The sequence below is a fragment of the Parasteatoda tepidariorum genome, chromosome 3 (assembly GCF_982258835.1).
Source record: "Parasteatoda tepidariorum strain Cologne lab strain chromosome 3, Ptep-v5.0, whole genome shotgun sequence".
In the NCBI taxonomy this organism is placed as follows: Eukaryota; Metazoa; Arthropoda; class Arachnida; order Araneae; family Theridiidae; genus Parasteatoda; species Parasteatoda tepidariorum.
In genome coordinates, this window is record NC_141757.1 from 81,189,302 (window position 1) to 81,214,531 (window position 25,230).

The 25,230-nt window shown below is 28.8% G+C and overlaps 1 protein-coding gene across 8 annotated transcripts in view; it reads left to right on the top strand.

The window, feature by feature from the left end:
- The window catches only part of LOC107447961 (POU domain, class 3, transcription factor 3-A), a 467,439-nt gene that overhangs the window by 44,206 nt on the left and 398,003 nt on the right, over window positions 1-25,230 (top strand). Inside the window, exon 1 of one of the 8 annotated variants that reach the window (XR_015432759.1) lies at window positions 9,047-9,173. The exons of 5 other annotated variants lie outside the window; for them this stretch is intronic. The gene's annotated coding sequence lies outside the window, so the exon portion shown is untranslated. Of the gene's footprint in view, window positions 1-9,046; window positions 9,174-15,777; window positions 16,726-25,230 lie in introns of those variants that run through there. 2 more of the 8 variants (XR_015432757.1, XR_015432760.1) reach the window with 2 other exon arrangements.

Below are 25,230 nucleotides of genomic sequence, written 5' to 3' on the forward strand. Positions count from 1 at the left end.
CTACAATACTTTTAATTGATGTTTTCATAGAGCAATCAATACGAGTTACAAATATTTTAAATTTTTTAGTTTAGTCAAGTCTTTTATGACAGATTGAACTTATTCACCTTTTTACGAACATCATCGGGTTCAAACTTTTAGTACAAAACACTCTCGCTTTTATTTAATTTATTTATTGTTACACACGTATACGCAGACTTGTGTGCTCATTACAAAGTATTGCCTACAATCCCTCAAAGTGGAAAACACAAAGCACAAGATGAAAAAGGACATCATACAGATGCTTAAAGAGTTGTAGCGGAACTCGACCCCACTATCTCCAAACTACATAACGTTTGATGGAACAGCGAGGCCCCTTGGTCAAGCAGATAGCATCGATTTATTTATTTAAGAATACATATGCAAGTTAGTGCGCACAATAAAAATAACGGCTGATAAATCGTTTTCAAACAGTAGAAAAGATAGCTAATGTTTTAAAAAAAACACACACACACGCACACACGCAGCTACAGCTTGAGTAAGAGTTGAATTCGCACCCGCTACCACCTCGCATCAGAGCGTTTGGTGGAAGGACAATACCTAACTGCTGCCAAGTAGGTCTCAGAAAGGTATTTGAAGGTAGACATAAATTTTACAAAACATACAGTAAATTTGCCAACAGTGTGAAGACCTAAATACTTAGATAAACATTTTTTATTGTAAATCATAAAAACTTATTTTTTCACTTGTTGCAAAATGGGCTATTGGCGACTGTCTGGGAAACATCCCAAGGATGATCCAAAGACATGCCCTCACAATAAGGTTTACAAGCCTAAATTGAGCACGCAAATCTGCAAATGTATGCAAATTTAGACAAAGGTTTGAAGGGGAAGAGGATTTTCTCCAGATCCCTGCCCCCATGGTACTGCACAACAACTGACCACAGGACCTTCGATTCCACAGATTTTGCGTGCGCTTGTATTTTATGTACTCAGTGGGTCCTAGCGCAGTCGAGGATCATACCTCGGCCCTTCCGGGCCGATTCTCTAACTACATTGGGCTCTATTTCAACTCCAATTAAGCTCAATAATATAGTTTTGCAAGAAATTTTATGAGGAAAAGTTTATGACTAAAATCTTATCTATAAAAAAAGATCAAATAAAGTAACTAAATCTCTAAACTAAAAAAAATAATTTAAAAAGCGTAGCAAGAAAGAGGGGAGGGGGTCAAAGTGTCTGAGAGCCCTAACCTTAGACATTCTTTTCCCCCTTTGATTTGAGCTGCTGATTTACATATGAATCAGAAAAACTCTGAAAAAGAGTTGATTTATTTATTTACACTGCACTATTTATTTACATAGCATTATTTATTTACATTGTATTATGTATGTAATTCATAAAATTTAAGGTTTGTATGCTTTATTCAAAATCCTATTCGAAGCCTTCGCCAAGATGAAAAAACAGAGATCTCATTTATATTTATATTTATTGTGATTAATATTGCAATTACAAATTATTATTCCTTGTAATCTTGATTAGAATTATAATAATTAATAAAGATTACTTGGAGCCAAGTTATTATAAATTGATTACTTGGAATCGTGTTTTAAATCGTTGGTTTTTAGTAATCAAGCTGTAATTAATTACTGAACAATTACATTTTGTTCAACTCTGATGTAGAGTATAGCCTTTCTTCTAATCGCTTTGGAAGCAGGGGATTTCACTGAAATTGGTGTTATAACCCTGGGTGGTTTTATTTTTTATCCTGCCTATCTGGCATATGCTTTCCAACTGAAAAGGGCGTGTAGACATATTTTGAGTTAAACACATGAGTCCGAAGGTATATACATCCAACATGTAATACAACGAATTTTAAGCATTAAATTAATATAGACAGTACTGACGGTTGCGAAAGTAATTGTGATAGCTACCTCGCAATCACAAAATGCCTTTTTTTCGGTACATGGATAAATCTGAAGGTTTTTGTAGTCGTCAAAAAACCCTGCTAGTGAGTAAGAGCTAAATTGAAGGGAGGCAAGCAATTCATAACAAATTGCATGAAATTCGATACAGTTGTTGTTGTAGTTCATTTACGTCGCACTAGAGCTGCACAATAGCTATTGGCGACGGTCTGGGAAACATCCCTAAGGATGATCCGAAGACATGAGATCACAATTTTGATCCTCTGCAGAGATGGCACCCCGTTGCGGTAGCCCGACGACCTGCACTCGAAATCGAGCACTTTACGGTAGAACAGTTTAACGAGGACCAATACCGCACATTCTCACTCCCTACGCAGACTGATCCAAGTGGTCACCCATCCGCACACTGACCGCAGCCAGTGATGCTTGACTTCGGTGATTTGTTGGGAACCGTGTCTAAACGATCATTACACTGCGGACGAAATTCGATACAATTACATACAATATATTACAATAGCGCAAATTACACAAGATTCTGTACAATTATTACAATATTATTAAATTAATTATTGTAATTATTACAATACCACAAATTATAATTTGTAGCGAACAGAGAATAGTTACAGCAACACTCAAATTCGTTACAGAACATTGGTGGTAGGACGATAGAGAGATTTTATTACCCTCCGCATCCAGTCCACTATACCCTTTTGATAAAATCTATTCATTGAGCAATAACTTCAAATTTGAGCTGTTGTTGCTCTTGTTAAGCAAAAGGATATAGGAATATGGACGAAGAGGCAAGCAAAATATTTCTAACATTCTGCAGCAGCAGTGGATGAAATAGTGATTAAGGTTAGATCTGAGGCTGGGACGAAATAGATCATAGGCGTATGTGTTAAGTTACAAATGGGCCTCAGATAGTCCAAGCTTATACGCGAGTAGCATGAAAGCGCTTTATAAAATAGATCGCAATCTTACTTCGCAACCTAATATATTTCGCAATCTAACTGAATACTTCATAATCTAACTAAAAAGAGTTGTATGACAATCCTCCGGCCGACTAGGGGACTTGTTTCCATGGATTCTTCTAAAGGTTCTGGTGCGTGGAAGTAGCGAATTCGTTTCCAGCGGTAACTCAGGAAAATTTAATTTTTCTTTCAGGATATATATTGGTAATTTATACCTTCTTCTTTTAGACTAAGATTTTAAAGTAGTTCTTTGTATCGTCCTCAAAAGACCACAGATTTAATCATTTGTTGAATGACGAACGAAAGTAAAGATGCAGTGGCTGAAGTAAAGTCATTCTAAAAGAAAAACTAGGGGTTTAAATTTTTGCCGTTATTTCTTTTTTTTCTTCTTTTCTTTAACTTTTTATATTATCTTCTTCGATTTTTTTCTACATTGTCTTTTGATTTATCTTTGTTTGACGAAAGCTTAAAAGTGGATAACGAATCAAGTATACTTGCATAAAAATCTATGTATCGAGTATGTAATGATTGGTTGATGTCGAGACTAGTCATGAATAACTTCAGAGAAAGTCAATGAAGACATTGAGTTTGTACCAACTAATAGCAAAACATCTCATATTGCAGAAGCAGACTAGAGAGTTTAATTTAACTTGAGTCAATCACGTAAGCATATGGTGCAAGACCTGTTAAATAGGATAATGAGTACTCTTCTTAACTGTTGCATATACTGCGGATTATAACATGCTACGTATCGACAACTGATGCGCGTAAAATAGTTACTTTTTAGTTATTTTAAGACGTTTTTAGTATAAAAATGCAAAAACATGAATTAAGGAAATCAATCTCTTTTAACTCAGCATTCATCTTTACAGCTTACGGTGTGCTGCAAGAGTTAATGTGCCCTCCTATTGAAACAAAGCTTTGAGAGCATTGTATTTACTTCCAGTTCTCTCAGGAAAATATTTTACTTCAAAATGATTAAGAGATTGAGACTTTAATTGCTAAGAATTATGATAAAATATATTATTTACTTTTGTAAAATTCGCTCTTATAATATTTAATTGCAATTGATTTAAACCTAGAAGGAATAGTTTTTTTTTCTTTTTTAAATTTTCAATTGATTTTCCATTGAACTTTTTTCTAATAAAATATTCAATGGTTCATTCTGAGCCATGGTGTGGATGAAAAAAGTGTGTTTCGGTCTCGTTAATAAGCCTTATTTAATGAAAATAAGCAAGAAATTCAAATTTTGTTAAACAATCTCTCTTGGGCAAAATCGTACTAAAACGTAGTTTTATACAACGATCCGAATTCGCATATAATGTTTGAATATGAATTTGAAAGCAGTTTGAAGAAACCTTATCAATCGCGTGAAATTATGTTCTATGTCCTGCAACTGGAAATAAAGGTCATTTCAGAGAAATATAAAATGAACATTGACTTCTAAATTCAATTACAATAAATGAATAGCAATTTTCTCAAACCTTATTAGTTGCGGGAGATTATGTCCTATGTCTAACAACTGGAAAATTCCACATAGAGGACATTTCAAAGAAGTCTAAAATAAGCATTGAATTCTGAACTCAATTGCTCCAAATGAATAACAGTTAACCTTATCAGTTGTATATAGCAAATTTCTGAAACCTTATTAGAGATAATGTCCCATGTCCAACAACTGGAAAGAAAGGACATTTCAGAGAAATATAGAATGAACATTGACTTCTAAATTCAATTACACCAAATTAAAGCAGTTTGAAGAAACCTTATTAATTGCGTGAGATTATGTCCTATGTCCAACAACTGGAAAGAAAGGACATTTCAGAGAAATATAGAATGAACATTGACTTCTAAATTCAATTACACCAAATTAAAGCAGTTTGAAGAAACCTTATTAATTGAGTGAGATTATGTCCTATGTCCAACAACTGGAAAGAAAGGACATTTCAGAGAAATATAGAATGAACATTGACTTCTAAATTCAATTACACCAAATTAAAGCAGTTTGAAGAAACCTTATTAATTGAGTGAGATTATGTCCTATGTCCAACAACTGGAAAGAAAGGACATTTCAGAGAAATATAGAATGAACATTGACTTCTAAATTCAATTACACCAAATTAAAGCAGTTTGAAGAAACCTTATTAATTGAGTGAGATTATGTCCTATGTCCAACAACTGGAAAGAAAGGACATTTCAGAGAAATATAGAATGAACATTGACTTCTAAATTCAATTACACCAAATTAAAGCAGTTTGAAGAAACCTTATTAATTGAGTGAGATTATGTCCTATGTCCAACAACTGGAAAGAAAGGACATTTCAGAGAAATATAGAATGAACATTGACTTCTAAATTCAATTACACCAAATTAAAGCAGTTTGAAGAAACCTTATTAATTGAGTGAGATTATGTCCTATGTCCAACAACTGGAAAGAAAGGACATTTCAGAGAAATATAGAATGAACATTGACTTCTAAATTCAATTACACCAAATTAAAGCAGTTTGAAGAAACCTTATTAATTGCGTGAGATTATGTCCTATGTCCAACAACTGGAAAGAAAGGACATTTCAGAGAAATATAGAATGAACATTGACTTCTAAATTCAATTACACCAAATTAAAGCAGTTTGAAGAAACCTTATTAATTGAGTGAGATTATGTCCTATGTCCAACAACTGGAAAGAAAGGACATTTCAGAGAAATATAGAATGAACATTGACTTCTAAATTCAATTACACCAAATTAAAGCAGTTTGAAGAAACCTTATTAATTGAGTGAGATTATGTCCTATGTCCAACAACTGGAAAGAAAGGACATTTCAGAGAAATATAGAATGAACATTGACTTCTAAATTGAATTACACCAAATTAAAGCAGTTTGAAGAAACCTTATTAATTGCGTGAGATTATGTCCTATGTCCAACAACTGGAAAGAAAGGACATTTCAGCGAAATAAAAAATTATCATTCAGTTCTAAACCCTATAGCACTTCGAGGAAAATTTCTGAGAAATTTGAGAAACGATTTCTTTCTTAGGTGGACAAGTATCAATATATGCTATCTTATTAGTTGTGTAGCATATTTTACCTTATACTTATCAAAACTTCGATAAAGTCTAGGTAATAATTTTCTTCGAATTAGATCAAATTTATAGTTCATTTTCGATACACGTTACGAATGAAAAGAAAATTCTTACCTTTCTCTACAAAGCACCAGCAATTGAAGTAACTCCCAATTTAATGTTCATTTGTAGGTAGTTACTCGATTTGCTCGCACGGTCTCCACCCATTTTTCAATGCATTTGTCAAAATTTGTAGCTAAAGGACACTATAAAATGTACGCCCCCCTTAGGGAGAAACATTCTAAATCATAAGTTGTCGTCGATATTTAAGGGAGTGCCAAGCCTCCGGGTAGCTGGCTACTATGTTTCTTGGAACGTTACCGTTTGGTATGTGCCATTTGTTTCATATGTCTCATGACAGGCCAGAAACTAAACTGTAATGAGGGGTTTTGTGAATAATTATGTACCTTTTATACGCCGCGGTTAAGAAAAAAAAAAGGGAATAAATCTTTAATTACAGTATTGGAGTAAAAGATAGCGACAAATCAGTAATTCTAACATTTACTAATATCTGAACGTAAGTATATTTGAAAGTGCTTACTGCAGATGTTTGAGAAGAAATATACCAGCAAATGAATGGCATTCAGCCATTCAGTCAATGTGTGGAAAATCTTGAAAACTTTTTAAGGGGCTATTTATCCTTTTAGGGAACATTTGCTAAAATTCACTAGAGAATTTATTTTATTAGGATTTATAATCATTGCATCTTATTTGAGCTAGGGTTTAGGAATGTTAGAGATTTTTTTTTTCTTTAAAAAAAATTAAATTTTGTTATTAAGCAAATAATATACCTAAATTAAGTAATTAAATGGTAAGTTTTTCGTTTGAATTCGATGTTTTGTAAAGATTTTCTCAACTTTTTTTTTATTAAAAATTAAGAAGAGTTAAACATTTTACATACATTTAATTTAAGGATATTAATTAAGGATATCTTATCTTCTAAGCATATATTATTATCTGAGGATATCTTCAAAATATCTTAAGGATCAGACTTTAATTAAAGATACCTTATTTGACTAATTTACAGTATTAAATTATTACTGAAATATACTGGAATTAAAATTGGGTTTATTTGATTTGATTAATGTCACAATAGAACTACATTTTTGGGTTGAAATCAATTTGTAAAAAATTACATTATTATTATTACAATTACCCATTATTACAATTATTATTATTGTATTATATTATTATTGTATTATAATTGTATTATTATTATTACAATTATTATTACAATTATCTATACATTAGTTTTTATAAGCAGATGCAACCTTCGAAATAAAAATAGAAGCTATTCTCAGTTCAAAGTGCGCAAAAGTTTGAATGTTATATCAATACAGAAAATACGATGCAAAATCAAATTTTAATACTCACTCTTTAAAATTGAGCTAAATATCTATATTTGTTGAACCCGTTGTTGCTCGAATAAAAATCCATATTATTAAGTATGCAATCCCCAAACCACAGAGGATATTTTACGTCATCGCTGTGGTCAGTGTGAGTTGGGTGTGGAATTCGAATCAACCAGCCATTGCTGGGATTCGAACCCGGTTCGCCTCATTGGAAGGCGAGTGCTCTATCCCCTGAGCTACCACGGCTGTAACTTAATCCTTGCTCTTTCCATTGACAGTATTAAATTTATCAAAACAAGAGTAAATAAAGTAATTATTAAAAAAAAAAAAAAAAAAAAAAAAAAAAAAAAAAAAAAATTCCTGGTTGTTGCTTTTACAATACTAACACGTAATAGTCAAGATTTTTGACAATCACAATCGTAATTTTCGAAGATAATTACTAACGATATTAAAATTTCGATAAAAAATGTTGGTACATAGAAATCTTTTCTCCAGCATGACTTTTTCCTTTTTACCAGCTAAGAATTTTACTGAACATGACAGAAGAATAATTTTATCAGGCAATTTTAATTTGATTTTTCGATGAAAACTCAAATTATTAAAATTGCAAGCGTTACAAGGCACAGCTGACAAGTTGATTTTACACTTAAGTACCTCGAAACTTGCATTTTGTTAGCTATGTATATAATTTCACAGAATAAAATTTTATGAAGTGGTGGCACGTACTTCGAATAAATGATTAAGTTTTTTCTTAGCATGGCAGTTGAAACTAGAGATTGTTTATGAAAATTTGATTATCAAAGCTTGTGCATTACAAAAGACAATTCAGAAATTAATTTTACACCATAACCAATTATTTTATTTGTTACAAAAAGAGGAAAGATTAATTTTAATCTTAATTTTTGTGTCAAAAAAATTCTTATAGGTGTTATAAGAACAGAGAGGATTAATTTGGAATACGAAAAAAATCAATTTTTGAAGGTGATATAAGAACAGAAAGGATATGCCAAAAATCATTTCTTTAATGTTTTATGAGAACAAAAAGGATTGATTTTAATTTATACGCCAAAGCCCACTTTTTAAGAAACAGAGAAGACGAATTTTAATTTTACAAAAACAGAGAAGATGAACTTTAATTTTACACGTCAGAAAAGAAAAAAAAAAGATCTTGTAGGTGTCATAAGAACAGAGAAGATTTTGAATACAGGAGAAACCAATTTTTGAAGGTGATATAAGAACAGAAAGGACACGCCCAAATCAATTCTTTAATGTGTTACGAGAACAAAACGGATTAAATTTAATTTTATACGCCAAAACCAATAGTTTAATGTGCTGTGAGGGCAGAAAAGAGGAAATTTAATTTTGCATAAAAAATAGAAAAGAAAAACAAAAATTAAAATCTTGCAGGTGTTATAAGAACCGAAACTTACATGCCAAAAGATAAATTTGAAGATGATATAAAAACAAGAAGGGCCAATTTTAATATAATACATCAAAACCAATTCTTGAAGACGATATGAGGGTAGGAATAATTAATTTGATCTTAAGTGCCAAAACCTATTCTTTAAAGAGACATGAGGACATAAAGGATTAATTTGATTCTGAACATATGCATGGTGGCATTGCAAAGTGTCTCTGTCACGAAAAAAAAAGTATCATAGCTTGGAATTCTTTAGGCCTAAGGGAGAAGTTACGATGAGAGTTCTTGCTGTTTCCCCACGGTCTCTAGCAGGTGAAGGACCCTAGGGCACTACTAGTCGGGTCCTCGGCACGCAGTCTGCCTGCTCTTATAATCACCAACAAGGCACGCACGAATCTCCACTTTGGCGGGGTAAGTCCCAGGTTTTTTTCTTCTCTGCTACCGCACTGAGGCTTCTTTGTTGCACATTTCGTGTGTATGATGTACTTCTAGATAATTAGCGGCCTGTTATTTTAGAGTCATTTGTATGGTTAAAAAATTGGCCGTAATTTAGATTTGAATAATGGTAGGTATTTAGGAATTAAAAAGACAAAAGATTTGTTTCTCTTGCCCTTTATAATGAATGCGATGGCAGTTTTTAGATATTGTCTTAAGTATTTGGAAGAAAAAAATCGAATCACGTGAAAATTAATGAAGGTAGACTTTAAAGCGATTTTAAGAATTGCGTTTACTCATAAACGTAATTAATTTTTGAGTCTCAAGAAAATATTATTAAATTTACAGTGTTGAAAAATGGCAGCAATGTAATGTAAAAAATATATATTTTGGTTTGTGAGTTATAAACTGGTTAGTTTACATTAAATAGGGAGATTCCGTATGCTCCCGAACGTAAGATTTGAAGCAACTGCGCATGCTCGTGTTTTTTTAAGCATTACATATCCTTATGTTTTGTTGGCGTGGTTTTACAAAGCTACAAGCACGTGTTGGCGTGGTTTTGCAAAGCTACATAGCTGTCGAACGTTTTTTTCCCTTCTTTTTTTCTGCTTAAGCCTAGCCTACTTTTAAAATCACAACATGAACATGTTACGGATAGATTAAGGAGAAAACCAATACAAAATAAAGTTGGAGAATTTGTTATTTATGAAATCTTTGAATGAATCGTGTAATTTTACAGCAATTCGTTGATTTAATAATAATTTTTTTTATTTGCTTCAGTGTACAATTATGGTTGTTTAATTACTCTAGGTCTACAAGGAACTAAATATTTTTTTCGTTATTCAAACTTAACAAATATATCGATTTTAAGTATACAATGGGTTCTTCCCAACTTCGTCTGTTTGGTCACGTGGTGTTGTAATGCCCGACCGACTACGTCCATTGCTTACAATGCAGACGCATAATTTAAACTGAATTTTACTTTGTTGTTCCTTTAAAAAAAATTTCTTTTTGCATAAACTTTTCACTTTATTTTGTAAATAGATATTTGCAAAGAAATTTTTTTTCCTATTTCGTAATAACTAAGCTTTTATTTCTTATTATTCTATAACCGTCTTGTATCATAATATCCACGTCCATAGTAAATGCTTGCTTTTATTTCGTGGTAGAAGTTAAGATGATATTCCACTACGTTAGCATTTTAAACTTACGGGCTTTTGCAAAACCTATTATTTTTATTCCCGTAAGTTTGATATTTTTCCACGGACGCTTGCGCATTTCACCAGAATTGGCACATGCGCACTTCAATGCCCGTAAAAGGGCGAAATCTCCCGATTATTTAAAAATGTTACCATCAAATATTTAAAATTATGCCTTGTCTTTAAAATACAGCATGTAATTGCCATGTATACAACTTTCTGTAAATACTAGAAGACTCCACATCCTTCTCGCTCCACTCACCAACTCCCGTAGTTGTTTCTCATGGATCATTATTTTCTTTCTTCATAAAAGTCAATATTTTCCACAAAACAAGGAGAATTTTTTTCACAAAATATGCAAGCATTATCGTTTTATGCAGAAGCATTTTGTTAATCTTCACAAAACGAACGATAACCTGAATTTGAAAAATAGTTATCTGTACTTGAATAAAAAATTTAACCTAAGATATACAGATTATGCGTCGTAATACGAAGAAATAAAATGAGAAGTAAATTTACTTTTTAACGAGACTGAAACCAGTACAAATTGGGAGCATTTTTTATGTCTCTTAGAATTGATTTTTTAAAAATTTTAGGAATATTATTTTATTTTTAAAAAAAAAAATTTTTTTTTTTTACTCTCTGTACACTTTTCTACAACATTAGTAATTTTTAGTTTTTAAGATTTATAGGTTTTGCGTCATAAGACAAAATATAACGTAAAGTTGAGCACCCAAAACAGAACCGGTGCTTATTATTTTTTCATATAGAAAGATTGAGAAAGTTTCACTAGTTGAAGAATAAAAATTAATTTCATACTTGTATAAACTTTTATTGCAAGTGGTGTTAAATATATATTGTTTGGAGAAATATCCGGCTCATTATTATAATTTTTTGTCGGATTTATTAATTATGTTTTCTATTAAAAGACGAATTAAAATATTGGTTAGATTATTAGAGTGTATTAAATAGATTATAAGATTGTATTTCATATATTGTATATCAAGTTGTGGATTTAATACGAAAGAAAAAATTGCAACACGTATATATTAAATGCTCCTTAACAAAATTGCTTCTTCCAAAAATCTCTACATTCTAAGAAAAACTGATTCTACGTTGAACTATAAGGAACCATATCGCCGGCCAGCATGCCGAGCTGTCAGTGTACCTGACTGTGAAGTCAATGGTTGTGGGTTCGACTCCCGACGACTCAGGGCATGGATGTTTCTCTTTGTGTGTTGTTCTCTATTGTGTGATGTGTGAATGTGGTCCACCCTATAAATAGGTATCTGTAGCAGTGTAGCGTGGGTAATGTTGCTTGCCTCCGTGACTTAGGTTCACGGAGTTTAATCGTTTCGTGTAATCAAGTTTAAAAAGTAAGATAGCATGGTTCAATTTAGCACAAATACCAAGGTTGCAGCAAAATTGATGGATATTATGGTTCAAAATATCTAACATTAATGATCGATCATAAAACTTTTTCGATAATATTTTTAATGTTTCAAAAATGCCTAACTATGCTACCTTGCTTATAAATACAATCCTTTGCAAAATATTAAAAAAATAAATCAAGTATCAGTGTTTAAATATTGCAAATGACTTAATTAAAACAATGGAGATGCTTATACGTTTCCACTATTGCAATGAATGATTTGTGATTTTTTAACATTTTTGCTCTTCTGTTATGTTGAAAAAGAAATTAAATTCATTCAAAGTTTTTAATGTAAAAATGCTTATATTATGAATCGATTTTGTTTTGATTTAATGTGAATTGAATAAAATCAAAATTAAAAAAAAAAAACTATTTATTATGTGAAAATTGAAAATACATTTTATCATATTTCTCACAGAAAATATGAATGATTATTTTCATATATTTCATCATTTAGGAACGCGTAAGATATTATGCGCAGCTTTGTTTGAAAATTGAAACCTTATTTTATCACATTTCTTGCAGAAAATAATAAAGCTCTTTTTTTTTTTTTTAATTTTCTCATACTTTATTATTTAAAAACTCGTAAGATATTATGTACAGCCTTGTATGAAAATTGAAATATCATTTTATCATAGTTCTAACAGAAAATATGAATGCTTATTTCCTTATACTTTTTTAAGAACTGTTAAGATGTTACATGCATTGCATTTTGCGATATTTGGTTCTATATTACAATAAATTTGACTGTAGAAAGTGTTCCAAAATCTCCACACAATCACTAGTGAGGAAAATGGGTTGAAAAACGTCAATATATTTTTTGATTGCCTGATTAAATTTGGAGGTGTTTCCAAGAATGGTTCTTCAATTTTTTTGTTTCTTCCAAGAACCACCTAGGTCTGATGCTTTCAGTCCCACCTTCCTCAGTGGTGATTCGTTTGAATCTGACAACGTTTTTCTCCCCCTGCCTCATTTTCCTCATTTAAACACTAACTGTAATGTGCCATTTTGACTTTATTTTTCTTCCTTTAAAAATCTTTATAGAATAAATGCTTTTTTACAAGGTTTTATTTTTATTAAGTACGAAAGTATCAACGGTGAAATGTACAGAAACTTTATTTTTACTTGTTAATAAAACTTAAGGAAATTTAACTGATAAATTTATCCGTTATTTATCTCATTATAAGTCTAAAAATTGGTTTCTGATCACTTTATCACTATTCATTGTAATAAACTGTATGGAATATTACAAGATTTACTTTCGATTTCTCTCTTCAAATATTTATATTTTTTTGAATTACAGATGAATTGAATTATGTATTGAATTTGAATTAAATAAAAGAAAAACTACATTTGTATTAGTAAACAATTTAAATAAAAAAGTTAGAAACCAAAAACAAGCAAAAAATAAATCTAAAGATATGTATGTTAGCACAAACAGCACTTCACCTGGGGACACACTGTCTGCTAATACATTTCAAGACCCAATTTATACCACAATGAGGTTTCTTTTTTTTTTTTTTTTTAAACAGAATTTGCTTCCGATTTTTCCCTTCAAATATTTATTAACACTTGAGGTAATGTTACTTATTTTTTCGATGATTTAAGCAAATTGTTATGTTTCGATAATAAGACTTAAAGAATGAAATTATCAAGAAAATTAGACACAGCAACAGTAGCAGTGACTTAAATTACAACAAAATTACAGTAATTTTGTCCCGACTTTGTTAGAAACCCCTCATGAACTGCTCAATACTCGGTGTAATACAGGAAGCGAATGACAGCGTCCATTAGTGGTAGCAGTCCCCCTCCCCTCCCCCAGCTACTTGAAGAAACGCTTTAGTAAGATACTAAGCTACAATATTTGTGGTAGTTTTCAATAAATTCTTAGAGAATGAGTTGCTCAGTTTTTAGAATAAAATATTTCGTCGTTTTGGAATTTCCGTCCGTTTGTAGTAGAGAAAAAAAATCGCTCATTGATGATGAAGTAAGGTACAGGTAAGTGTAAAATAAATAAATAAATAAATAGTTCATTACACATATAGTTAGAGAAATGACACAACATATCCATATATGTGATATTTTGTAATAAAATAAGTAAAATGCAACGTAATAAGCACAAATAACAAACTCATAAAGCAGACGATTGTTTCGATACAATACAGAAGTTTGTTCGTCATTGACGAAGCAAAGAATGATGATAGAAGGAAGATTTCAAATCAAATCAAACCGCAACAAAAAGTAAATGCTTACAAACTTTAATAAAAATTGCATTTACTTTCTCTTCATCAAATAAAGTTTTTAAAACGTTTACTTCTTTTTGCAATTACTTTTTTTTTCTGCATTTCTTTTCATTCTTGTACCGAAACGATCGTCTACTTTTTTTCTTATGAGAAAAAGTAACAAGACCTTCTTATCATTGGTTAAATATTTCTTGCTTCAAACTTTTTATTTTGTAATGACTCTGCATTTCTTTACATTCTTTGCCAAGACAATGACCAAGGCAATATTGTAATGAAAAGATAATCAGCTTTATAAACTTGCTCCTTTATGCGGTTTAAAATTTAACTTAATATAGCTGAAAATTTATTCATCATGCACTGAAAGCTAGATTTTCGCAATCTTAATAAGTTATAAAATATTGCATTTACACTACAGAACATTTTTAATGCATTAGAAAACTTCCCGAAAACTGGAATTTTTGTGTTTTACTTTCCACGTAATTTTTTAAAATTTTTTTAACCGGCATTTTGGTTTTAAACTTAACTGAAAAGTCATATGCTGTTTTTACAAAGTTTCGTAATGTCTCTTGTGAGTATCATCATGTTTATAAACTAAGAATTATTTCATTTAATCTAATTTCAGATATTTTTACTTTTTTGAATTTTAAGCAAAAAGATCCGCCCTTTTTAATTTTAAACAAAACTATCTGCGACAGAGAGACTTAAAAGAACGTAAGATTTGAAATTAAGAACTATCTGATAGGGTAATAAATTTTCAGCAACACAAGTTATTAAGCCTTGTTTGGAGAACAATGGCTAAACATAATGAAATTAGTAATAAAATGGAGATGTAAATTTTATTTTAAATTTTCGTTATAGTTAAACAATTAATACGAATATTTTTTTAAAATTTATTTATGTTGTATGCATTTTAATTCTTAAAAATTAAAAATGTAAAACTTATTGTGTTAGTTCAATAAATAATCATTCATTTTAAGCGTGAAAAAGACAATAATATTTAATTACTTTCTTAGACCTAATTAAAAATATTTGATTTTATTGAGTATTCCAATACGTTTTTCCACAAAAATTTACGATAAAAATCAAGCCCTATTCATTATAAAAAAATAAAAATACAAGAAAGTAATTTATCAATAAAATCCTTTAATTTAAATTGCATGAGCGCAATAAAACTAAATGCTGTAGTTTTTATTGCGTTTTCCTATTGTGCAGTGCTGTTAAATATTGAAATATATATTAATTGGCACTTAACTTTAAATAGTATTTTCATTAAACTAAGATTTAGTACTAAAACATCATAAAAGACCATGAGTAAATCAATGAAATATTACGGTAAAATTTTTATTTCTAAACTCCAAGCTAATATGCTAATAAATAGAATTTTACTGTCTCAATAGTTATAAGAGGATTTTGAAGTTAGAATTTCAATAATTGTCTTTTATTTTTCATCAAAAATTCAGAAGCTGATATTATTCCTAAATTGATTCAACCTCGCAAGCAACTCCACTGAAGCGAAACCACCGATGGAGAAGAATTAGAAAATTGGCATGGCGGTTAATTTTTTAGTTGGCGATAAAATTATACATACAGTTATATTAACTACATTATACACAACGGTTACTCATTTCCATTTGTTAAAGGACGAGCCCTCTTAGCTTACCACATGACAAGGCTTGGGTGGGGATTTCAGCTTCTGACATACAAACACAGCATAAAAAGCACTAATATTTCCATTTTTGTCTAGTTTTGACGAATTTGCACACAAGGCACTAGTGCCCCATTCGATACAAAGAGCTGATAAAAAGTTCTCAGAATACAGTATCGTTCTGATTCCTAATCTTGTTAAGTTTTCAGCTGCATAATTTAGCAACACCCGTAAGCAAGCTTGTTTCGCATCTTATGACTACAAATTCAAGTAATTTCCTCTTGCGGCCTTATGAAAAATGCATAGCATAAAGTCGTTTTAGAACTTGAAACCAGCAAGGGATTTCACTTGATGCTAGTTTCGCATCCGTGTTCGATGGAACGAGAAATACTAACTTTTCCCCCTTTAAACTCTTGAGTTAAAAATCGTCAGTTAAAACAAAATCAGCTGACTGAAAATCGTTTGCTTGAAAACGATTTTAAAAAAGTTTAACGCATCAAAATATTTAAATCAATTGTACTAAGTTTTGCTGGACGATTGTAACGTATAAATGATTATAGTTACGTCATATATCATGAAAAAGCTTGGCACGTGCATTAATTGTAATCCTTCATTTGCATCTACCGCCAGTAAATATTCATCTTTTTTTATAATAGAATGATAATGGAAATATGATAGGTAAATGGATTAAAAAGGGTTGGGCGCTAGATCTGGAATAACATTTCTTAAAGTGTTTCACTATTGGAAAGTGGTCTATAGATAGACAGAGGTAAAGAACTGGTGAAAGGTGTTGCCATTTTCTACAAACTTTTAAATAAACTACATTGTTTTTGGATAATGTGTTATGTAAAGAAAATTTATGTGAGTGGCAACAGCGCTTTGTGTTCCTAAAAATGCAATTCATAGTGTGCAGCAATGAAAATGCTTAACTCATAAATAGATTTTGAATGCATTTTGCTTCAATTCTTGTTCGTAAAGTTTTTCAGCATATGCATCAGTTTTCAAAAAGGTAAATTTTATTCGTATTATTTTAGTCTGTTTTAAAGTCTAGAAAATATTTTAGAAAATTGATTTATTATTATTTTCTTAAATAATATCTCAGTTGTAATCATCACTTTCTCAAGCTCAGATTTTTTCTAGTTCTAATTAATTTGGTGCTGTTTTTTTTTTAACTATGCATATTTTTTATTAACAAATTGCTTGAGTGTCGAAAAATTTTATATTATGAAATGTAGCTCATAGTTTGAAGCTTATGCATAATTTTGTAACTACAGTTAAATTATTTTGTTTACTTTGCAATATTAATTTGATTAGTTTTAATTGCTCTATCTAGGATTAAATTTTGAGTCTAAATATCTGAAAAGTACTGGAAACAGCCCTTCATAAACTTTAAATTAATTCAAAGTTTAAAATAAAACATTGTTTATTGAAGTAGCATTATACATATTTTATGTAAACAAATAATCTCGAGATTAGAAATAAGAAAATGTTACAAACAAATTTTCAAAAGGCCTTAAAACTTTTCTGAAACGAATTATAGATATCGTAAGATAGTTTTCAATTGTTTTGACTTACGTTTGTAAAAAATATCGTGATATTGTACATAAATTTAGCTATTGAAAAGCTAAGAATTGTATGTAATACTTGCTATTTACTTTTGTCTCATTTAATGAAGTTCATGTAATTTACTGACATAGGGATATTTTCACATTAAATGTTTTGCATTTTTTTCACTCTCTGGTGGGTGGCATTTGACCGTGCTATTTTAATCATTGCACTACATCAGACATAACAGCAAATTTTTCAAAATTATTTGATATCTTTTTGAAATATTTCATGTTCTCTATTTCATTATTTTCCCATATGTTTGCTAAAAAAAGGAAGAAAAAAAAAGAGAAGGGGGAAAAAAAACAGCAAATGATCCATTTTGCTTCTAAATATTTGAATAATACCGAAAATTGCATTTTAAAAGCATTCAGGATGCAAGTATTTTTTTACCGTAAAATCCATTTTTACCGGAACATGTTACGCAACGAGAAATTTGATATACTGTAATTTTTATAGTAGTAATTGCCGTAAAATCACTGAATCACTCTAATTAAATAAATATTACTGTAAAAATTACAGTATAATATTTTACGTTGAAAATGGATATTACGGATGACACACCTAAAGTGCCTGTATTTTATCCCATAATTTTATCTGAAATTTTTTATAGTGTACTAATTGCCGAAATTATAACATTTTAATCAATGAAAGGATTAAAAATATAGCATTTATTTGCAAACAGCATAAATATATTTCTGAACAAATTAAATAATTTGTTTGCAAATATTTAAAAAAAATACTTTAGACTTTGTTTTTTTTTGTAAGAAATAATCTACTCATATTTCATATTCTACAAAAATGCTATATTTCTAAGATAATATTATAAAAACATTTAGGAAACAGCTTGTGGAAAATGCATGTTTTAATAGATTAAGAGATTTTTCGAAACATAAATGTAACTTATCTGCTTTTTATGCTAGTTTAAATATTGTTTATTTAAAATACCGATAATTTTTTTTTAAATAAACAAAAAAAAAACATATGTATTTCAAAGAAATCACCCCAAAATGTAACTTTTTATCTTTACAATATATTATACCATGGAAACAACAGGAAATTACGTAATGTTTATAGGAGATTAAAGAAAGAAATAAAATAACGAAAAAATGTAACGCACTTATTCTTCTGCGTGGATTAATTTACAATCTTTCTCCTGAAAATATTCATAAGAACATGTTTTAAGTGAAAAATTACATCAGAATGTTTTAAAGAAAACTACGTATTTTTACGATATGTTTTCTGTGAGATAGAAAAAGATTTCGAAGCATAAATGATATTTTTGTTCTGTTTGGATTAATTGACATATTTTTTGCTTAAGTAATTGACGAAAACATGCTTTAATTAAGCAATTATGCTATAAAATATAAAGGAAACATTCTTAAAATAATGTATTCAACACAGAGAAAAACATTTGTAAAATACGGTACTGTATGGTAAAGATATTTCTGGTTAAAAAAAAAAAAAAAAAACTATAATTCCGGTTAATGAAACCAAAATGTACTGTTTTTAATCTTTTCTTCCTCTTTTTTGGTTCATATGGTATCGATTTACCGAAAATTCTGATTTTGAAAATAGTTCTTATTACCAAGCATTTAGTAAAAATACAAAACTGTAAAATAAATTTAACTAAATAAATGGTTTTTATGCCATGCTCGAAGGTATCATAATAAAATTACCAAATTTTTCGAGAATTCCAAATTTTATCGCGTATTGTAAAAATCATAATTTAATGTTCATTTAACCAAAATCTTAGTGCATAGAGAAACTTTTAATGCATGGAGAAATAATAATACTTGATATGTTTTTATAGAAATTTAAAAAAAAAGAAAAAAAGAAATAAGAAAAAGAAATGAAATTTTTTTGTGTGTGGATCGGTTGAAATGCCTTTTACTTAATAATTGGTCAAAACATGCCTAAAATAAAAAATTCGATGTTAAAAAATACTGTTTGCAAAAATAACACTCTTTGAAACACATTTGTTTCCATGACGAATAGAAAAAAAAACTATTGACGGGGAAAAAACTATTGATGGCAAATGGTGTATTTTCCCAGGGCTATTATCTATAATTTTCTTTTTCTTTTTTTTTTAGAAATTTCTTTTTCGTCTTGTTTACAGCATCAATAAAACTTTAATTTTTAAAACTAATATCAAATTATTGAATTTAATGTGGACAACAAATGTTTGTATACATATTAAACTGAAAAATATCGAAATCAAAAGTCATTTTGCTATATTTTGAAACAGCCTTTTTATTTATAACTGGGGAAAAGAAAGTCTTTTTATCTCTTACAAAAATATTTTTATCTCTTAGAAACATAATATACTTGCAGTTAACATGCATTTTCAGTAATGATTTTGTGATGTTATGTTGGAAATTGTTTTGTTAAAATTAAATGTTGCTTTGTCGTCGAAATTTTTTTTTTTATATGACTGCTTATAAAAAGCAGACATTTCTACGTGTTAGGGACTAAATAAAACATACATTTTCGGAAACTTTTTAAACGCTGCAAAAAAATAACAAAGAAATATTTTTAATATGTTTTTGCAATCTTACTACAACAAATATGACAGGGAATAGAAGGTGATGAATGTATTAAATAGAATAAATATGTATATTTTATTTATATATGTATATTTTATTTATTATTCATAAATGTTTAATGTAACTGCTTAAAATTACGACTATATTTATTTTGTCTAGCGCTTTGAAAATTTATCACTATTTCCTGATTCATCGGTAGATGGCGTTTGCTGTAGCTTGAGTACATGATCAACATTAAATTTACTTAATTTCAAAAACTGCTTTATTTTTTATGTAAAAATTTCAGATAATTGTTTCTCTATTATATTTATGAATATAGTGTGGTTTTTTCAATTTTTTTTCTGTTAATCGGAAACAGCTTTTAAACAACTCATAAATTTGTTGATGAAATATATTTCTGTATAGAAAGAAGTAATTTCAGTACAAAGTTTTCAAGCGTAAGTGCTTGCGTACTTGAAATTAAATGAAAAAATATTTACTTTTAAAATAGTGTTATAGTAAATTCAATGAAATTCCAATTGAATAGCAACTGTATGCGTATATTAACGAAAACTGTCTTTATTTTTTTAAATAGAAGAAATATTTTAAATTAGATATTAATGTAAATGCAAAATTTATTTTTTTGAATATGAAGTCCTTTACAAATATAATGGCAATTAGTACTTCATTTTTGTTAAAAAAAGAAAGGAAAAGAATATTTATGAATATTTACACAATACAGTGTTAGCAAATACGCTAAAATAAAACGTCACAGTATTAGTTGATTAAATTAAGTATATAATTTTTAGGCTATCATCTATTTTTAAACGAATGTTAACTTTCAAATAATTATTTCTTAGTTTTAGAAAGATTTGAAACATACATTGGGAAAAGAAGTATGGTCAAAACTACTAGAATATCTCTTTGGGAACACCAAAAAGATCGGTAGTTTTTATCGAAACACTTTGGTTAACATTTTGGTAAAATTAACAATATGGTTTTATATCATGTGATGAAATTTGGCAATTTTATCATGATACCTTAGAGAAGGGCGTAGCAGTCATTTATTCGGTTAAATTTACTTTCAGTTTTTTATGTTTTACTAAATGTGTGGTAATAAGAATTGTTATTTTGAAAAAAATAATTTCATGTAAGCAGTTACCTTATGAATGGAAAATTTACCAAATTAATGGTTTAATTACAGTATATTTTGATTTTATTACCAGAATTATGTTGTTTCTTTACCAGAAATGTCATTACCATGTAGCAGTACGGTAATTTTACCAGATTTTTTTTCTTCCATGTAGGACGGCATAAGTATATGATGTATAAAAATCGACTAGATGCATAATATGTTTTATACATAACTTGATAAAGATATTTAATTTTTAATTTCAATAATAGGACATTTTTTGATTAAGAAGATTACTTTAAATATTTTAAAATTATTGTAGAGTCATTAACGGTGTTATAAAAATGCATTATTGTATGTGTCTTTTGCCTTCTGATGAAACTAAATTGAGTTCCTTAATGATATAAAGAATTTAACTTAGAAAGAGAGAACATTCATGTAATAAATATTTAAAAAATAAACAAACAAGAGTTGATAATTGTAATAATTAAAAACTGCAGTTTTAAGTTAAATATTCATGAAAGATTTTAAACAATAAATATAAATTAGTGTTAGCTCGAAGCTTCTTTTCGTAATTTTAGATTTAAGAATTAGAATAATGTTTATGCTTACTTTGCAAAGACGGAAGTATTCATTAAACAGAGATAAATTGTTGAACCTGATTAGATTTATTTTTCATAAAAAATTACGTATTCATACCTATGTCTCAACATTGTTATTAATTTTAAAGATAAATTAAAGTTTCCATCCCTATTTCTCACACTAAAATAAATCTACTCATGTATTTCGGGTAACAAATCAGCGGTTTGATACCTAAGGAAACATTTTAAAATTTCGTTTAATATAAGTTGTAAACTTTTTCTACAGAATTGTAATACCAAAGTGTTTTATGTGCTTTATTAAAAAAAAAAAAAAAAGAAAACCATCAACACATTGGCGAGAAGTGAAAATCAAATTTATACAATGCTGTATTAAAATTACATTGCAGAATTTGTTTCTGTTTAAATCAAGTCATTAGGTGTATGAAAAACATTTTAAAATATTTTTAATAAATGGAAAGTTTATTTTTATTTTTTTATTTACTTTCAATTTTAATAAAAGTTGTATTATTCACTACAATGATCCATTTTAAGGAAAAGAGATTACTGTGAGTTAAACGCTTTACCCAGAGTCACGCATCAATTTTGAATCATTAGCATAACTACATATGCATTAACTTGTTTATTTATCGTTGTTTAAGTGAGAAGAAATCTGCTGAGCATTACTTGCGATTTCAGTAGCAATTTGTATTTGAAATATAGAATTATTTCCTTGAAAATTTTGCTAATTCAATAGAAAATTACAGCTTGTCTTTTTTAAAATTTCAATTTTAATTCCGTATGTTGTAAAATGTGAATCAATATTACAAAATATAAATTATTATGAGACGTGAATTATTATAAATATGAAATAGTATAATTTTTTTATCAATATAATAAATGATTTTTGACAAAAACTTGCATAATTAACATAGTTATTTATAATTATGTACAATAATAAAATACAATAAATTACAATTTATTTTATTATAAAATATAAATTGCACAGACCTACAATGTAAAAAAATGTCCGTTCTTTTTACGGTTTTTCTCTGTATATTTGACGGTTTAAAGCTGTTTTGTAGACGAAACGTCTTTCATCTGCCCCATTCAGCCTACTCATAAACGGATTTAAACCGTCAGTTCAAATTCTAGTTTTTACCATGCAGTTTTGCTTACCGTACGATAATTCTACCTTTTTTCAAATCATTCGACGATTATTATCTATATTTGGTCGTATTTTTCAGTAATTATTTCATGGTTTTGAACATCGTATAAATAAAATTGCGGTTTGATTTAATGTCAAATTGTTACTCTACTTGATTATTAACTGTCTTTAGATATAATTTTTCGGTAAGTTAAGTTGTCAGACATTTTTATACTGGTGGGCCACTAAAGTTTTAAAGTTTAAGATTTTTCTTCTTACTGAGACACTAAAGATGCGATAGCTCAGTAGACAGAACGCTCGCCTCCCAGTGAGGTTACCCAGGTTTAAATTCCAGCGTCGACTGATTGTATAACCTCTGCTCTTGGCCAACACCGACCACGATGCTGACATAGTTATTTTATAGAATTTTTTTGTCAAAACAACTGAGTTTTTTCGTTAAAATAAGAGTATTTATCTAGTTAAGAAACAGACCATTGTTTTTTTAAATAGCAGTAGTTATATATTAAATAATTGGGTTCTATACACGCCTACCAGCTGACTGTTTATTCCGTAAATTCAAATGTTTTTATTTATTTTTTGACTGTGTGCCATTTTTCTTGGTGCCGGTAATTTAGATACAAACTGATTTTGAGACTATGCGTGATGCTAATTTTAAATATGTAAAGAATTTACTACTAACTATACTTTAAGAGATTCACCATAGCTAAATTTAAAAAATCTGCGAAATGCTCAGTTCTGCAAAAGAAGAAAAAGTATGTTGTTAGTTTAAAATAATTTATTCTTAATTTCAATTAGTTTAAAATAATTTAGTCTATAATCGGTATGCTTATTTCAAATTAAATTACTTTTCATTACTATTGTAATTTTTAAGTATTAGCGTAAATACGCTGAAGAAGTTGCTGCATTAAAAATTATGCTTACAGTTTTGAATGGGGAACCTTTTTTTCTAGTTTGAAATTACCGCACCAAAATATCTAGTTAAAATTACTTTGGAATTCCAGGTAATAAACATAATATTTTTCTGCGGCGCTGTAAAAAATAGATATTTCGGAATTTAACTTAACTTCACTTTAAAAAATTCTGGATCAAATAACGGTACAAAGTACCTACTGGAATACTCAGTGTCTGTACTTCTTACCGTAAAATTTTACAGATTAAAACAATCTGATAAAATATAAATTTTACCGTAATATTTAAGTACTGTAAAATCTCAGAATATCTTTAATTAAATAAACAATACTCAGAAAATTATTTATTCAATCGTAAGGGTTTGATTAATTTTAACTATGAAGAATAAATGCCTCGGTTAAAGTAAAAAAAAAAACCTTAATTTCAAAATTAATGAACACGTTAATCAAATGAATGAAGTATAATTTGTGTACATTAATTTCTATAAAATACAGATTTTAATACTTCATTTTTTGAAATTAATTTTCAATTAATTTCAAAAGTTCACCTTAATTTCTTTATTCTAATTAGGCTATACTTAATTGTTCTTAATTATATACAACTTAACTACATTTTCATTATTTAAAATGTGTATTAAGACTAAATTAATGTAAATATGAAATAACAATTATTATTTAGCTTAATATTTTATGGGCGAAAAGCCAGAAAAAAAGTGTGTGTGTATTACAATAACAGTGTCACATGGATCCAAGCATTTAAATATTTTAGCGAGGTGTTTTTTCAATATTTTTAATGTTAAAAGATAAGACAATGTTAAAAGATTTAAAAAAATAAGATAATGTTAAATATAATGTTAAAAGATATAATGAAATATATTATATTTAAATTTTCAAAGTTTTATTCGTGTATGAATCACAAGAAGTGAATTCTGCACATGAATCATGTATATGAATGAGCCTGTTTTAGAGTATAATAATTTACTTTAATTTGAATAGGCATATTTTTATTTTCATTTTGTCATTTTGAATTTTCAAAACTGTTTGAGAATAATAAAACTAAAAAAAAGTACTTTTAATTATGAAAAATATCTATAACGTCAAATAATTACCTGAAAAAGTTTCTAAATTTTTTAATACAATTATTAACTTTGCTTCAATTGACTGTATTGAAGGAAAAAAAAGCTCAATGTAGATTATTATTGCCTGATGTTTCAACAAATTGGGGGGGGGAGGGGGGATAGGTTTTTTGTCTTATTTCTACCTGCTAGGACTAATTAGCTGTCAAATCATAACATATTTATCTTGATTACACATTGCTATGGCTCAAATAGAACAGAAACATGATTCAATTCAACATTTTATTATGTTTGCATCACACTTAAACGAAATTATGGTGCTGTTTACGTGTAAGTTAATGTGCATAACATATTTGTTAAATTTTAAATAATCCTAGATTTGCTATTTGCAATATGATATAAAATTTTTTATTTTTAAAGTAGCACACAACTGTAACATTTTCCCATGTAACTATGTTTTAACGAAAAGGATTTTAAGCAAAACTCCCACTATGTCAAAAATAATGAACATCTTTTCACCTC